Source organism: Natrix helvetica, assembly GCF_964273705.1.
Source record: "Natrix helvetica genome assembly, chromosome: 1".
NCBI classification, from domain to species: Eukaryota; Metazoa; Chordata; class Lepidosauria; order Squamata; family Natricidae; genus Natrix; species Natrix helvetica.
This window is the reverse complement of record NC_138548.1, coordinates 319,844,712-319,863,075: the sequence shown is the minus strand read 5'-3', so window position 1 is coordinate 319,863,075 and position 18,364 is coordinate 319,844,712.

The window sequence follows — 18,364 nt, the reverse complement described above, 5'->3', positions numbered from 1 at the left end:
ATGTGAAGCATTGTCAAGTGTTTGCTTGTTTAAAAAACATTTATATGACCGCTCATTTTGTCTAGGTCATGGGTGGCTCATACAGGTCATGGGTGGCTCAAAGGTGCTTTTTCAAGAGGCAACTGGACTTTCTTTGTTGTTATTTTTCCCTCGAAGACATTTAGCTTCTCAATTCTTGGAGAGAATTGAAGAAGTTTATTGGATGAGAAGCAAAACTTTTTTAAAAAAAGCAAAATCCAGTTGCCTCTTGAAAAAGCACTTTTGGGACAACCACCCATTTTCAACTCTGAAGGGTTCCCAATCAAAAGTTAAAACAACATATAAACACATATTAAAACCGTAACACTTAACATATTAAAACATTGAGAATAATAAAAACCTGGTCCCAAGTCAATCTTCTAAGATGTGTTGTTTAATCGTATGCCAGTGCTTAAAGGAAAAGCAAGATTTTCAAAGCTTTACGGAAGGGTAAGAGGCCTGCTGAACCTCGGGGGGCAAAATGTTCCATAGGGGCAGGGCTGACCAAAAAAGGTAGGGTTCCTAGCTCTGATCAAATGGCAATATTTAGGGGAAGAGACTAGAAGTATGCCTATCCTATCAGACCTGGTAGGAAAGATAGGTCGTCCTAGAGACAGAATGGGACATTTAGGCACCGATCCTAGGGAAAGGTGGCCCTGAAGATAGCATGGCCTTGTGCCATATAGGGCTTTAAAGCTGATGAACAGCACCTGGAATTGCATCTGAAAAAGCTAACAAAGCAAAAGTGGTACACGAACAAACCTAATGGCCCCCTTTGACACTATGGAAGTAATGTGCTTATTTTAATGCTTTAATTCAAAGTACTGGGAGGGAGCTCTGTTCTGGTTTCTCCTTGCTGAGAAAGTTGTGCCTTCTACAGATGCCCAGACAAATCTTTTCTTCAGTGATGCAATGTAGCCACCCCAAGAGTCTTCTCTCAGTTAGATCAAAGCATGCCTTCAAAATTTTGCACAGCCTGATACCTGGTAGCTTAGCCTCTGTATTTTGTTGTTGTTATTAGTTGCAAAGTCATGTCTGACCAATTTCGCATGGACAACATTCCTCCAGGCCTTCCTGTCTTCTACCATCCTCTGGAGTCCATTTAAGTTCGCACCTACAACTTCTATGACTCCATCCAGCCACCACATTCTCTGTAGTCTTTATTCTTTAGAGATGTAGAACTTTTTAAGAACAGTTTAAAAATACATTGTCATGGAGACAATTTATCTACATGGTTGCTAGGAGCCAAGAACAACTTGATGGCACATAATCAATTACTCAATTAACATACCAAAATAATAACCAAGGACACCTGGATTGGAATCAACACTTAGCACTGAAGGCCATGGAATAATTTCAAATCCTAACCATCTTTCAACCTATCCTACCTTACAATGCAAGAGGACAAAAGAAATAAAAAGAAATATATACAATATCTTTCCCTTAGCAATTTATTTTTGAAGCATCAAATTCATTTTACAATTCTATGCTTATTTCGGCTCTACTTCTGAAAGAGATTTCCTCATTATCCAGCGTGAACAACAACCAGGTTTCTCAGAATTGTCTGCAAATATCAAAGCCTATTTTATCATATATGAAGTGTTTTTCTTTTGTCAAAGCACCTGGTATGCCCAAATATGGGAGGGAGCATACTGCTTCCCTTTTGCCCTTCAGCCCCACTCCAGGAGCCTTCCAGGCAGACAAACCATTTTGTGTTGCAGTATGCTCCCTCCCATATTTGGGTACACCAGGTGCTTTGACAAAAGAAAAAAAAAAACAACATTTGATCATTCCCCTGGCTCAGCTGATAAGGGAGGAGAGCTTGTGGCTTAGAGGTTAATATAACTGCCTAATATTTAAAAACAGCCCAAGTTCAAATCCCAGCAAGGGTATGGCTAACTGATGAAAGCTAAATAGATTGAAATAGATATATACTAGTCTCCATTTATTTATCAGTAAAAATGCAATATATATGTGTATGTATGTACTGTATGTATATAGATATGTGTGTGTGCATGGAAATCCTGTCCATCTACTCCACAGAACAGAAGATAAAGCTTTTTTCTCTGTGTGTAGGCTGAAGCCCAGAGTTGATACCGTGAAGTCCAATTTTCAATCTTTCATTTGCTTAAACCAATTGACAGAACCTTGACAAACTAAACTACAACCATCTAAGCTATTTGATACCGTATATTCTGAGAAATTTTACATGTAACTGCCCTGAACCTCTTCTTTCCATGCAGCTCAGGACTGCATAATCTCTTAATCTGCAGTTTTCTCAGAGCAGCTCTGTGTTATCAAAACTCTCCCCCATTGTTCCTGCAGGTTCTCATTTCATCATCTGTTCTGGACTTTCTCTCCTGACTAAATTTCCATGTGGGGATGCTGAGGGGGAAAAAATTCTGGAAAAGTGGTATGAGTAGGAATTATGTATGCTTAGGTCCAGAGGTGGTATTCTAGTGGTTCACACCGGTTCGCCTGAACTGGTAGCAGAAATCTTGGGTGGCCCCGCCCACCCGTCCCAGCTCTACGGCATCCCATTTAGGCCCTTTTTTCACCAAAGCACATGAACAGAACATGTGCGTTCACATTTGTGAACATGTAGAGAAGGTAAGTGTATACCACCACTGCTTATGTCCAGACATTGTCTGTTGTTTTATGGAGTGCATTCCACCATCCGGGAGATCTTTTCAATGGCTGTTTCAAGACTTAGAACCCCTTCCAAAAATGGTTAAATATATCTTTTAGAAGATGCTATGACATTTTCATTCTAGGAAAGCCTTTGGATATGATGGGTTTGTTTTATTGGATTAACTAAACATTCAAATGTAATTTTATTACCTCTATGCTCCATGCTATCTTTGGCTCATTTTTCTCTGTGTGTTAATACATGAGTTTTAATCTTGTTAGATTATGATTTTATCTCTGATGTTTGTCACAGTGGGCTTATCTAAAGAAAGGCAGAATATAAATATTTGCCATGACTAACTATATCCCCTGTGAGCAAGATGAACTCTTTTCCAAAATAGTCAATTATACAATCCTTGTTTAATAGTGGCAATGATGTATTTTTTCTCTGTAATTAGTATTTGGCTATTCAGCCCAATGCCGTTTTTTTTTTCTCATTTGCAAAGATTTCTCAGATTTTTTTTTTCATCGAACAAATATATATGATATGATAATAACAAATTGTGAAAGCAAGACACTCTAACACAGGCCTGCCAACTGGCGGCCTGTGGGCCAGATATGTAACAGGCAGGCCACACCTACCACAGCTTCGCAAAGGCAAAAAAATGTCATGATACATCGTGATCCGTCCTGTGAGGCAATCGAGTTTGACACCTGTGTTCTAACACATTTGGTCGCATCACTCACAGACTTTTAAAATCCTTTTCGTATTCCATTTATTGGACAACATATACACTCCTACAATTCTCTGGCTTCTTCTCTAATCTTGATGATTTCTTTAAGTACTTGTAGAATCAATTTTGTTGTCAGGGAAGTTAGTGCTTGTTAGTTATCATCTTTGTCAGACTCCAGAATTTCATAGTTGATCTTTTTTTGTAATCAGCACATTTGAAATGGTTTGACAACTGTAAAACTCTTGAAACTGAACACACACACACACACACACACACACACACAGAGAGACACACACACACACACACCACTCTAAATCTCACTGCAATATTTTTTCAAAAATATTGGAATACAAGAAATGCCAAATTTCATCTGGGAATAGAAAGGAAATTGCTGCTGGGGAAGACTAGCAGACATTAGTGTCAAAGAAGTGCATTCGGGAGTGCTTGAGGACACCCATGTGTGTAAAATTCTGGAAAGCCAAAGGAAAGTTATGGTGACTACGGAAAATAGTAATAATCAGAGAGAAAATAAAAATAATAGCAAAGTGGTTGGACAATGGGGGTGGACTGAGAGAGGTTACCATCAAGAAAATAATTTTTAAGGAGCCCCACTATCACCACCACTGCTTGTCATTGCTTTGATTTTTTTTTCTGTCAATAATACTGAATAACTTGTACCATGGCTGCCAAACATCAAAAACATCCACCAGGCTAGTCAATCTTCTTTACCTGGGTGATCTGAGGCTATATGGAAAAACACTATCAGAAATAGAATTGTTGCTCAGCATTGTCCAAATATAGAGTCAAGATATTGCAGTGGAATTTGGACTTAACAAATGTGATGCTTTTACCATCAATGGGGGAAAATAGTGAAAACTGAAGGATTCAAGATACCTTACAGAAATAACATCAAGAGTCTGGATGAAGAAATTCATTACAAAAACCTTGGCATATTTTAGGCTGACAACATCAAGCACACCAAAGTCAAAGAGAAGATTAGTAGTGAATACATTATGAGAGTGAAGATAATCTTAAAGTCCAACCCAGTGGAGGAAATACCATCAAGGTAGTTAACATATGGGTAATTCTAGTTATTAGCTACATTGGTGGAATAGTGGACTGGATTCAAGCAGAAGTAAAACTCCTAGGTAGGAAGATAAGAAAAATAATGTCAATGAATCATGTCCTTCATCCATGCAGCAACATTGATAGACTCCACTTATCCAGAATCATATGTAGGCATGGATGTTGCAAGTACATCAGAGAGATGAAGAAAAATGGACATTGGAAAAGTATCTAAAGGAAAGTAAAGAAGATGCATTGAAGCTAGTACAAGATGAAGGCTTCCTGGATACTGAAGAAACAAAATGTATTTGCAAGAAAATGAAGAATAGAAAAGAAACATGTATTATATGGCACACGCGCGTGCACACACACACACACACACACACACACACCATACATATATGCCCAAACCTCAGCAGGCAAAGCAAACAACCATAAGACATGGCTAATAGCAGAAAAGTGAAAGAAAGTGACAGGGTAGCTAATTCTGTGTTCTAAGATTTAAGAACAACACATGAAAAGCCAGAAGTGAAAAGACAACAACAGACAGCAAATGCAGCCTCTGCAAAGAAACTGACAAAACAGTGGGCCACCTAATTAGCTGCTTCAAGAGGATCACGCAGACTGACTACAAATAACTACAGACACAGTAGCAATCATGGTGCATTGAGATATCTGCAAGAAATACCATTGGCCTGCAAGCAAAAACTGGTAAGACCACCAAATAGGCAAAGTAACAGAAAATGACAAAGCTAAATTGCTTTGGGATATTAGAATTCAAACAGATAAGCACTTGCCACACACCACTCCAAACTTAACAACTAACTGATTAAAAAGACAAAAACAATCTGGGTAGTAGATGTTACAGTATCTGGAGACAGCAGGTATTAAACATCAATATCTGCCTACTGTATGCCAGGTACTTGGGAAAGACTCCCTTGATGAGTAAAAATGCCAAATCAAGTCTAAATACCTGGATGACTATGTGACCAATCATAATAATGAGAGATACAGAAAGCCAGGGAGAGAAAATGAATGAATAAGAGAGGACTGGCAATGGAAGATTGGTCTACTCTAGAGCTGTGGGGGCGTTAGAGAGCAGTACTGCAGGCTACTTCTGCTGACTGCCAGCTGGCAGTTTGACTCTCACCAGGCCCAAGGTTGACTCAGCCTTCCATCCTTCCAAGGTCGGTAAAATGAGGACCAGTGAGATTGTTGGGGGCAATATGCTGATTCTGTAAACTGCTTAGAGAGGGCTGTAAAAGCACTATGAAGTGGTCTATAAGTCTAAGAGCTATTGCTACTCAGAAGGCAGCCAACAAGGTGGGAACAATCACCCAATCCTGTGGGGGCCACAGCCCAGACTGAATACCAATTTAATCCTGTTTTCAAATTCTCTTCAAATGAAATTTGTCTTAAGAAACTGTCAAGAGTAATTCAGTCTTTTTCTTTGGCTGCAATGTTGAATTGACCAGCATCTTCTATAAAGCTGACTCTAAACCAAATTGCATACCAGGAATGAGGCATCCCTTTTCCTGAATCTCTTTTAATCATTTAGCTTTGACTATATTCTTTTTTATTACATTTGTCACCTATTTCATAATTAATCATTCAAAACATGCACGTATTATCCATTCAATCCATATAAAGTGATTAATATGTAGTCATGGATACAGACACAATGACTCCCCACATGCACACAAATATACAGCAGTGGGGGGGGGGAGAGGAGAGAAAAGAGTGAGAGAGATATAAATAGACCCTGCTTATCAAAGCGGTTGTTGTAAATTTCCTCATGAATATGAAAACAGTTGATGCAGTGCTAGCACGATAGGTCAGTGTAAGCCAATTTTACAAGATGTACTGTTTATATTATTTTTTGTTTCGGTGCTGACTGGATAAATAATTTATTGAAGATTCCTCAAACGAGGAATAACGACTGTAAAAGCAACTATAGTGTGCCAGATAGAGGTGGTTGAAATCTGGCAAGTGGATCAGGGGTATATTGAATCAATCTCTCTCACACCCTAAAATTCAAAACTTTAGTTCTGTGGATAAAATAAGGAAGAACCCCATATAAATGACCTTGAGCATCCTGAGACTATAAATGTAACATATGAATGTTATTGTCCAGTTCCATGTTACTGGGAGGAATTTGAACAGGAAAAATACATGGGCGATCTTTGATAGCACCTTCCATACTATTGACCTACAGAAATCTGGGCTATACAATACCAATAAATAAATAACTCTTCCATCCCCACCAAATTTAAAAGTAGAGTTGTGACCAAGTTCTCCTTCTAAGCATCTTAGATTATGTTCAATAAACATTGCTGGTAGAATTAACTAGGGAGGAACAGATGTACGATTTTCATTTCTGTAATTTCTCTCATAGGATAAGCTGAGAACATTATTATAATGAAAATTTTATTTTGAAGAAGAATACACGCATAAACCAACCTTGCGCTGAAAAGAAACAAGCAAACAATCACACATACATAGTATAATTCACTTACAAACTGGCCATAAGATTATGTCTGGATGAAACTTTTATTAAGGAAAGAAAGGCGGTTGATTTTTCTCTAGCTTAGGTAATATAACATTGGATTTATGCCTCTTCATTCCAATCTTGCCCCTTGCATGTTGGTTTAAATCATACCAAAGCAGCAAAACAAAAATCTTTGATACATATATTGCCTTACTACATTGAACAGTTAGATATAACACAATGTGTGCTGCTTCCCACCTACAGTGCAAATAGAAAGTACATAGAAGATTATGTAAAATGTAAATTCCTATTTATTATGCAGTGTTCATTTGCCATCTTGGAAGAGACATAATACAGAGCACAGGTAGTCCCTGACTTACAACAATTCATTTAGTGACTGTCTGATGTTACAACAGGACTAAAAAAGTGACTTATGAACCATTTTTCACACAACCATTGCAGCATCCCCATGGTCAAATGATCAAAATTCAGATGGTTGGCAACTGATTCATATTTATGATGTCTCAGGGTCATCTGATCATCTCCTGTGACCTTCTGACAAGCAAAGTCAATGGGAAAGCCAGATTCACTTAACAACCATGTTATTAATTTAACAATTGCAGTGACTCACTTAACAATTGTGGCAAGAAAGGTTGTAAAATGGTGCAAAACTCAATCACGGTCTTGCTTGGGAAGAGAAATTTTGGGTTCAATTGTGGTCATATGTCAAGGACTAGCTCTATTTCAGAGTTTACCACTTTACTTCAACAGAGAGAAACATACACTATATTTGCACTAAAGTGAAACAATCCTAGCATGCAAGGAACAATTCATCCTTTCCTTTCCCTGGCATTGCATTGCATTTTAGTTAGTAACAGGATTATATGACAAATTTACCCTGAGAATGATGCCTACTTAAAATATGTTATCAATTTATTGGTTGTTTTTAAATGAAAACCTGAAACCATCATTCATTTTGCCCCCCCCCCCCATTTCCTGGAGATTTTTAAGATGAGTTAAGTAGAGGGACACTTATTAGCTCAGTCTATCTCAGATTGTCAGCAATGAAATGGGGGAAAGACCTAGTAGCCCTGTATAAATTAGGAAATTAACAAAACTTGCTGAAATTTACAGAGTGTCAGACATGCCTCATTCAGTATCATAGAAAGAAAACCCCCAACTCCATTTGATTAGAGATAAAGGTACTTTTACTGGACATAAAATGAAAGCAGCTAAAGTAAAGCAAGATCTGAGGCAAAAAAGTACAAACATGTACATATCAAACGTTTACCCAGGACCCTCCCCCCAGTTACCCCAATCAATGTCCAATCTGCAACTCCCAAAGGTGTCATGTGGGGTGCATCTTCAAGTGGCCTCATTCAGCTGGTATGCAGAGATAGTTGACTTGACCAAGCCCAAACACGAGCCACCAGCATGCGCAGAAGATGGTGAAAACAAAACTCCCTTCCCGATAACTCCTCCAGCACCTAGCAATTCCCCTCCAAATACCACAAGCCCCCACCCTCCCCGTTACTATGACAGCCGATAGCAAGCAAGCAAGAAAATTAGAGGCTGACACAGAGTACATGTGGAGGGAAATGAAAAGTACTGGTTAACCAAAAATCCATATTGAAGTGATACAGACACAAAATCCCCAGCATTTTTCCTTTCCAGTTTCATTTTCTAGCATGGTGAGATTTTAAGGTTTATTTAAAGGATATTTCAGACAGGGACGTGCGGTCAGGGGAGGCAGGGGAGGCAGAGCCTCACCGCTCTCATCATGAAAATAAAAAAAGGGAAAGGGGAAAAGGCGCTGAGGAACCTTCTGCACACGTGGGCTGGGAATGGAACCATGTGTGCAGAAGGCTCCTCTAGCCTCAACCTCCCTCCTGCACATGTGGTCCCATTCCCCGCCTTCCTGAGTCAACATGAAGGGGACCGCGGAGTGTGAGCCATGGTCCCACGGAGCGCGCTCTGTGGTCCCCTTCATGTTGACTCAGGAGTCAGGAAGGAGGGGAATGGGACCACGTGTGCAGGAGGCTGAGTTAGCTTCAGCCTCCTGCACACGTTGTCCCATTCTCCGCCTTCCTGAGTCAACATGAAGGGGACCGCAGCTCGCGCTGATGACGTCACCAGCCTCACCAGCCATAAACCTCACCGCACGTCACTGATTTCAGATAAATTCTTTTGGATGGCGTATGATACCACAAGATAATGAATGATTTTTTGTGGTTGTTTCATATTTTAGAGTACTTCAGGTAACTTCAGATAAATCTGAGAGAAAAACATTACGAAGAAAGTCTCTTCCGAGGCTTTTTCAGCAGCATGGCCTAGGCATGATAGGAGAAAGTGAAATCAAAGGCAAAACACCAAAAGTAGCTCAGTCTGCCACCATTGGAACAGAAATGTAAAGAACATTCTCAGATCTTTGGTGCAAGTGGGCCTTACAGGTTTTCCCACACTTAAAATCAACAGATTCCTGGTTTACTTTGGATAGACTCCATGCCTAGATTTGGATCGTACCTTGAAAATTCTGGACTTTTCTTGCCTCATGAACTCTCTTATTTTGTGGATTTAAATTTTTAAAAATTTTAGTGAAAGGAAATACTGGGGAATATTAATAACCTCACTAAACCTCATTTAGGTGTATGTATGAGTGAGCAGGACAGCACAGTATTTTAGAATGTTTTCCTTTAGTTAGAAGGTTAATTCTCCTTGATTGCAACCACTTCTTGATGATAGCAACCTAAACCATTTACAACTCTATATAGCTGAACAAATAAAGATGAGTGAACAGTTCGTAGCTTACCAATTTGGTACCTTTTCTGTGAATAATATACACAGGTTGGAGGGCAACAATGCTAATTCATATAGTTTCTGTACATGAAATTCTCAGCTCTGAAAAATGTAATCTGCAGCTTGTATTGTTCTGAAAATGGGACCTGTGACTTGTATTATTAGGAAAATGGAATCAGTGGCATTCATTGTTATGAATGTGTATGCAAGTTTGCTGCAAGGCTATTACAGAAGTAAAGTATGAAGAAACTGAATTCACAGATAACGCAGAACCCATACATATTAATTATCCATTACTAAATGTATTACCTCAATATGGAATATAATAGAATTTAGAATAACAGAGTTGGAAGGGACCTTGGAGGTCTTCTAGTCCAACCCTCTGCTCAGGCAGGAAACCCTACACCACTTCAGACAAATGGTTATCTAATATATAACCATCCCTGCGACCCCACCATCCCTGCAGCCCCACACATCCCTGCGACCTATTCGCTCGCACAGGGAGGGACTTCTCCGGGTGCCGTCCACCAGAGAGTGTCAGAGGGCGGCGCCCAGGAGTAGGGCCTTCTCTGTGATGGGCCCTACACTTTGGAATGACCTGCCCCCAGACATTAGGACAACGACTGACCTCCACTCCTTCCGCACGAAATTTAAGACCCACCTGTTCCGACTAGCCGGCCTGGCTTAATTTAGAGCTTCTCCACCTCTTGGGCATTTTTAATTTTAATTTTTAACTTTAACTATCATTGGGGTTTTTAATTGTTTTAAATTATTGTAATTTATTTATTTATTGTTCCACCTCCTCCATATTGTATATTGTATATTGTATCATTGTAACCGCTGCTGGTGTACGTCGCCCCGAGTCCCTTGGGGGAGAAGGGGCGACTAAGAAGTCAAAATAATAAATAAATAAATAAATAAATAAATAAATAAATAAATAAATAAATAAATAAATAAATAAATAAATAAATAAATAAATAAATAAATAAATAAATAAATAAATAAATAAATAAATAAATAAATAAATAAATAAATAAATAAATAAATAATATATTATTTAAAGTGTTGGAGCATTCACAACTTCTGGAGACAAGTTGTTCCACTGATTAATTTTTCTGTCAGGAAATTTCTCCTCAGTTCTAGGTTGCGTCTCTCCTTGATTAGTTTCCATCCATTGCTTCTTGTTCTACCCTCAGGTGCTTTGGAGAATAGTTTGACTCCCTCTTCTTTGTGGCAGCCTCTGAGATACTGTATCTGAACGCTGATAACATGTCACCTCTAGTCCTTATTTTCATAAGACTAGACACCAGAGTGCCTAATATCTCTGTCCTACTGTCCCCATTTATTTGTACCCATTTTCTGTGTTCTTATTCATATTTATTCTTATTCCTGTTATCTTGTAAATGAGTGACAAATTAAATAAATAAATGTTTAACCAAGCCATCTCCAATCTAGTTGCTTAACCTTCTACTTTATTTACTTAATAATTGGGGATGCAATTCTAAGAATAAACCAGATCTAAGTAATTTTAAGTAATGTCAGGAGTTTTAGAAATTGCAGATCCACATGACACTTTCAGGAAGGGGCTCTATTTGAGAAAGACTGGGTTATTCCTATTATCACAACTGTAATATTATTTTATTCTGCAGACTAAGGATTAATACATTTATAGTTTTAAATTCACAATTTTGGAATATAGATATATGATGTGCCTAGATTTAAAACGAATCATTGTACATTTATTTCAACTGGAAGACTGCTCATGTGTAACTATTTGAGTATTATTTTTTGCATATGAATTTTATTTACAGGGTTGAAGCTGTTGCATGTATTCTTATCCTCTCTCTGATGCTGCCTTAAGCTATTTAAACTCCTGTTAGAATGGTATAAATTGTCCTTTGGGAAATACTGAATTAGAAATCCTGTTCCTTGTTTAAATTGTCATGGAGTGCATCCACTCTTATTTACAGCACAACAGTAATAGAGTTATATTAATTTAAGCAGCAAATAAAATTAGGCAATAAATTGAGACTCTGACTTTTTTTAAAGGATATATGTTGATTTTCACATTTAGGCTAATGAAAATAGATTTTAAATATGTATATTATTAAGCATTTATAAATTTCTGTTTAATCTCAATGTAACGTTCAATTTTTCACTGAAAGCTTTGCATGTTTGAGCAATATATCTTTGCATATATAAAACAATTAAAAGAGTAAGCATTATATTATTTAAAATAATATTTATAGTAATATTTATATTATATGTGTATAGGGAATGGGGTGGTCGCTAGTGGTGAAGGCAATCGTCTCTCACTCAGAAGGTTAAGAGTTAAATCCTAGATAGTGGAATATATTTCTCTTCTATCTGCTGTGAACTTTGTCTGGCATCAGGAAGGGTATCCGGCCAATAAATACTCAGCTCCATCTAGTCGTCCTGACTCTACTCCGAATTAAGGGAGTTTTATATATGTTATATATGTATACATTATTATAAAGTAATAATATTTTTATTGTTGAATTTAACCCCATCCTTCTGTTGATTCCAACATTCAGACAACAAAAACAACAAAAATAGCAACTGCAAAACAGAACAAAACCATCACCACTACCACCACCACCAGTTAAATGCAAAATCAAGTTTTATAATCATTGACAAATGAAAGCTTGCTGAAGTAGCAGGAGAGCAAGAGCAAAGCCACATTTCATTACACAGAAATCATGCAGGAGAAAAGCTTTGCTGCATATCTAATAGTTGCCCTTTTAGCAGCAGGAATATGTTGAGAAGGATTGCTCATGCTGATCTAGGTAATCTAGGTAATCAGGCACGATTGGAGCAGCAGGAAAGGAAGGGAGTCCTGCATTTAACCAGTCACTAAATCATTTACGTTTGCAACTTTAAGTGAGATAGAGCATGTAGAAGTGTAATAAACAAATATTTTAAAAGTTAATAACTGGTAAGTAGATAGTGCAGGTCTTTCAGATCAGGTGTTCATAGGTATTGTTGCTTCACTGCTTTGATTAGCAGTTTGGCTGCAACATTTTCGAACCAATTGCAATTTCATGGACACTTTTCAATGATTGTCCCACGAAAAACATATCTTAGTGGTCAAGATGCATACTGTAGTTACCCTCCAATGAGAGCATAACTAATAGCACCTCCCCCCCTCTCCCCTGTGCACTCTGCTCTCTCTCTCTCCCAATCTTTCAGTTTTAGTTATAATCTGCATTTTAATTGCCATTGTATTGATTACACATAAAGAGACACACATGCATATATTCATACACATACATACATACATATATACATACTACATCAAAATAAAATCATATCTAGCTATTTATATAGCTTTATTTTGATGTTGCAAGCCACCCAAAGTCATCTTGAGATGAGATGAGAAGCAAACAAATTAAGTAAGTAAGTAAGTAAGTAAGTAAGTAAGTAAGTAAGTAAGTAAGTAAGTAAGTAAAATTATAAACAAAGGACAGACCAACTCAGGAAAGGCTGCAGCTGCCACACTAAACAAAAGAATACAGATGTCAGACCTGGAAGCCATCTTTTACATTTGGGCCTTCAGGCCTGCCAGATTTTCTACTGTGGGAAAATGGGAGGGAGATTATATGGAGTATGGGTGATATATAGTCAAAATAACATTCTTTTCTCATAGAGTCAAAGCCACCTTGCCCTGCAGCTGCAATGAGGTGACTGGGAGGCATCTCCAGTTTTGGATAGTGCATGATTGGATCATGTGATGGACATGTGGGTGCTGGGCAGGGACTTGAACTTTCACTTGGGTGGGGGAAACCTGGAAACTTTCAGATTCAGGTTTTCCCAGATGTGCCAATATGACAGCTCTAATAAAATAAAACTTTGAGGAAACTCAAGTCTTGGAGTCTTCTTTCATTGGGGGTGTTACTTGGAACCCTGACAACAGGCAGTTCTTTAATTACAATGGCAACTGAGACCAAAATTGCCTTTATTAAGTAACAGTCATAAAGTGTGATGTCATATGATTATGTGTCTTATGGATAGAAGTGCTGGCCCAGTTGTCATGTTGTCACCTGACATGACCTCATCTTTCAACTTCTTGCTGGCTGTTCCTTTAACTTTGCTTGTAAGAAACTAGCAGCAGAAATTGCTATCACATGACTGTGACTCACTGAGAGTTTATTTATTTATTTGCTTGCTTGTTTGTTTGTTTGACACCCATCTCACTTAGAGGCAACTCTCTAGATGGGAGTCAAATGCCTGGATCTCAATCACATGATTGTAAAGATGCTATGATAGCCAAATCTTCAAGGACCTGTCATAAATCTCCCAGGTTCTGTGCAAGATTAAAGGGTTATTGAATGCCCACTCATAATCCAAAGGCCACCCACACAGACATGCTCCTCACCACTTGCAAATCTAGGGACATTTGGAACTCAAAAGGTTACCATGCTCAACGGTATCAAAAATCACCAAGAAGTCCAACAACTACAACAAAACAATTAGGATCAGCCATGACACATCTAATATATGGCATAATTCAAAATGAGACCAAGCAGATTCAAGACCATATTCTGGATGAAATCCTGACTGGAAAGGTAGAAATAATCAGTTGCACTTAAAGCTGCAGTATGTAAATGTTCTTAGTCACTTTACCCAAGAATGATATATGCAAAAATACTATAAATATGTTCTAGGATAAAGGACCTATAACAGGGATATCAAACTGATGACCTGTGGGCTGAATGCATCACACACAAGCCACATCCACCCCAGCTCCGCAAAGGCAAAAAACGTTATGCTACATCATGATATGTCATGTGACATGATCAGGTTTGACACATGTGACTTATAACATTCATTCTTAAAACACTTTCCACACTCATGGCTGTATTAATCACCTTCAGTAAGTATGGGGCTAATCCCAATTTTGATGACCTAATCAATTATGAAGGAGAAGGGTCAACTAAGTTGTAGGCCTCATCCCTCTACTTAGCCACCCTACACTATCAACACTTACAAGCTGGAAAATACCTTTAAGGAATCTAACAAGTCCCTAGGTTAGGTCACAGCAGTGCAGTTAAACTTAATGAACTTTCTCTGCTAAAAATGATGAAAATTATTCATAGCAACCCCATGACCCTTCTTGCTTCCTTCTTCCATCTTGATGGAGATGATGAAACATAATTGTAATGTTCCTGTTATTTTGTATTGGATAAGTTTTATATTGCATTTTTTTCCTTTGTGAGCCACCAAGAATTATTTTGATTCTGCTGGCATATTTAAATAAATATGCCTCACTAGTCTTTTCGATGTAGAAGCAATGGAGACTGCTATCCCCAGTGGAATGAGAAGTGCAATTTCGCCAATTAATTTTTGTTGTTGTTGAAAAAAATGTTAATATTTGAAAATGAAACCATATGCATTTATTTGTCTTATTTTGAAACATATAAGCTGACTTTCCTCTAAAAGAAAATATTTTCAACAATATCCTTGTAAATTACTATGGACTAGAGATTCTCATTCTCTCTCTCTCTCTCTTTCTCTCTCTCATTCTCTCTCTCTCTCCCTCTCTCTCTCTCTCCCTCCCTCTCCCTCTCTCTCTCTCCCTCTCTCTCTCTCCCTCTCTCTCCCTCCCTCTCCTTCTCCCGCCCTCTCTCTCTCTCCCTCCCTCTTTCTATCTCCATCCCTTCCTCTCCCCCTCCCTCTCTCCCTCCCTCTCCCTCTCAGAATGACATCTGAGGTCTGCAATGATTGTTATGACAGCAATAGAGTAGTTGAGGTGAAATTTGGTACTTATAGTCTTTGAGAGACTTAGCATTCATTTTGTTTCTTAACCCTTCTTCATATCAAACCCAGTTTTGACTGGAGTTCATCTTAATTTCTTAATGGTTAAGCATCTTTTAACTATTCACCCACTCCCCCCACAAAAAAACCACATGTCAGCTTCAAAGGTTGACAGTTGGTGTTGTGTATCTGTGTGTGTGTTAACCAGTAGAAAATGGAACAGTAGAAATTTTCTCCTGCTCTACCTCAATTGTAGATGATGACAATGCTCTCTTTATGGGCCAATTTGTATGTTGCACTAGGGCAAAATCTGGCAACCAGCTTGCTCAATTTGACCCTTAGTCTTATAGCTTACATGTTGGTTGAAGCAACTCACTGGCTCTCGTTTAACTACCAATTGTACAAGACCTTACACAATTGAGGATCAGGCTACCTGCCATTGTTGCCATTATAGAACTGGCTGACATTGAGATCATCAGAGGTATATGCCATGATTGAAAAAATATCATTTTGCAATTACTCACAGTTAGGAATGGACTTGTGAGTTTTTGTCCCTGAAATTCATGGCTGACCTATGATTATATCCTTCAGGCAACTCTGAAGACCTTCCTCTCCACTTAGGTCACGCCTTTATGAAGATTGTAGATGAGTCTGCTTTGACAGTTTTTCTTCTTTTCCTTCCCAGTCATCTTTGGTTTCTTTTAAATGCCTTTATTGTGTTTTATTATATTAGTTAACGTCAATTTATATTGCAAATATTTTTAGCAAGACAGCTATGCTAGACGCTGCCATGTAGCATACATGACCAAATATGTTCCTGGCAAATGCCTCAACCTGATATTTATTTGTTTATTGGATTTGTTGGAGGCTAGGATATGAGCTGACACTGACACATAGCCAGCCAACCAAATGAGAGATTTTATTCGGGACACTAAGCTACTTATCCTAATAAAATAGTCTGAGATAATATTATATGCAAGTGAAAATATTGACAAAATCAAGTATATATAGAATAGTGCGTACAGACAGATAATTGTAAGAAATAACCTACCTAATTTTATCGTCTTCAACTCAATTTCCCTCAGTTTCTGCTTATATGTTATTATAGCTTGTTTTCCCTCTCCTTATCAAAATTATGGACATATGAATATCTGTATTTTCCTGGTTGACTTGCTGCTAAACACATCTTTAATTCACAAAGTTTTTTTTTAAAAAAATATTAAATTTGTATGTCATCCATCTTACTATCAAAGTGACTCATCTCACAATCAAAGTTTCATCGAACACATGCCTTCTAGAATTTCCCTTCTTCTGCTTACTTTTTCATGGTCTTATGCCTGGTCATCTGTTTTCTCCCACCACCCCAAAAATATAATAATCTATAACCTTGGCACAGAGCCAGCCACTTTCCTTCAGCAGGACATTTCAAGAGGCCACAGAATTCATTTGTAACCCACTGCAATCATGTAACCATTGCTGGTGTGCAAGCATAAAACATCTATGGGACAGGTAATAGCGTGTATGTCATAAGACCTGAAGAATATAACTTTAAAAAGCTGAGCCACATAAACAATTCTTATGGCCCTTAGAAGAGCTCCATCTTAACATTCATTGGGAAAGCTATCAGTGCTACATCTGATCTAATTTATAGAGAAGGTTGTTTCACCTCATAGGGGCCACGAAGGATAATTGCCTCCTTATAGCCTCAGCCTCATCTGATTTCACAGTAGTGGGGAGCTGCAAGCAATTTTTCCTCAGATGTTGAGAGTTGTGAGGTTTTGCAGCAGCAGCATGATATTTAAGAACATCAATGTGAGAGCTTGTTTTAGGCTCCCTTAACATGTAAGGTGTTCTTTGGATAGGTAGGGAGAGAGTCAGGGGTGGGTTTCTACGGGTTAGCCCAGGTTCGGGAAAACCCATAGCTAACATTATGGCCAGTTCACAGAACCTCCAAATCCCACTTCTGGCTGGCCCTGCCCACCCTCCCCCTCCCCTCTCCCCTCCCAGGAGTCTCCACATGGCTTGTTTTGGATGTGACATAAGTGCAGGGCCTGTGTGGAGCCTCAGGGAGAGGGAAAACAGGCCTCCTGGAAGTTCCAAAAGGCCCGAAGGGGGCTGTTTCTAGCCTCTGGGGGGCCTCCAGAGCCTGGGGGAGGCAGTTTTCTCCCTCCCAGAGACTCAAGGAAAGCCTGTGGAGCCTGTGGAAGTCAAAAACATCCCCCCCCCCCACGGTGGTGCAGGAGGCTAACTAGGCCATGCCCACCCTAGCCACGCCCACCTAGCAACCGGGCAGAGAACCTGTTGCTGACATTTTTGAAGGCCACCCCTGGAGGGAGTATGTATAAGGGTGCAGGTTGGTGAATACATTTATGGGTGTATGGATAGGACAACATGGGAAGGTTGCCTACGTATGGAATAAAAACATTCATACATGCTCATGTGTTTACTAGAAGGTATTTTCCCAAAAATCTGACTTCTTGAAGTATACTTCCTATTAGAGCAGCTTTTCCATTTTGAACTGTGATGTCTTTTCTGCTAACATAATGCTCAGCATCTTTCCCCAACCTAGGGCATCAAGATTCAGAGCCATTCTGAATGATTGAACTAATCAGAGAGGACAGGCAGGCTAATTATAAATGAGAGCTCTTCTATTTATTCCCAAGTATCTTGCTAATCAAGAATAATAGCAAGGAAAAATATCCCGTGAAATGCTTGAGGCATGAACTTTGGAGAATACATTGGAAGAAAGGTATTCCTCAACATTATAATAGATTGGTTTTATTAATAATTTAATTGTGGAAATCATGCTATTTTACTAGGATGGGAAACATTGCAAATTGTTTTCATCATAAAATTAGTA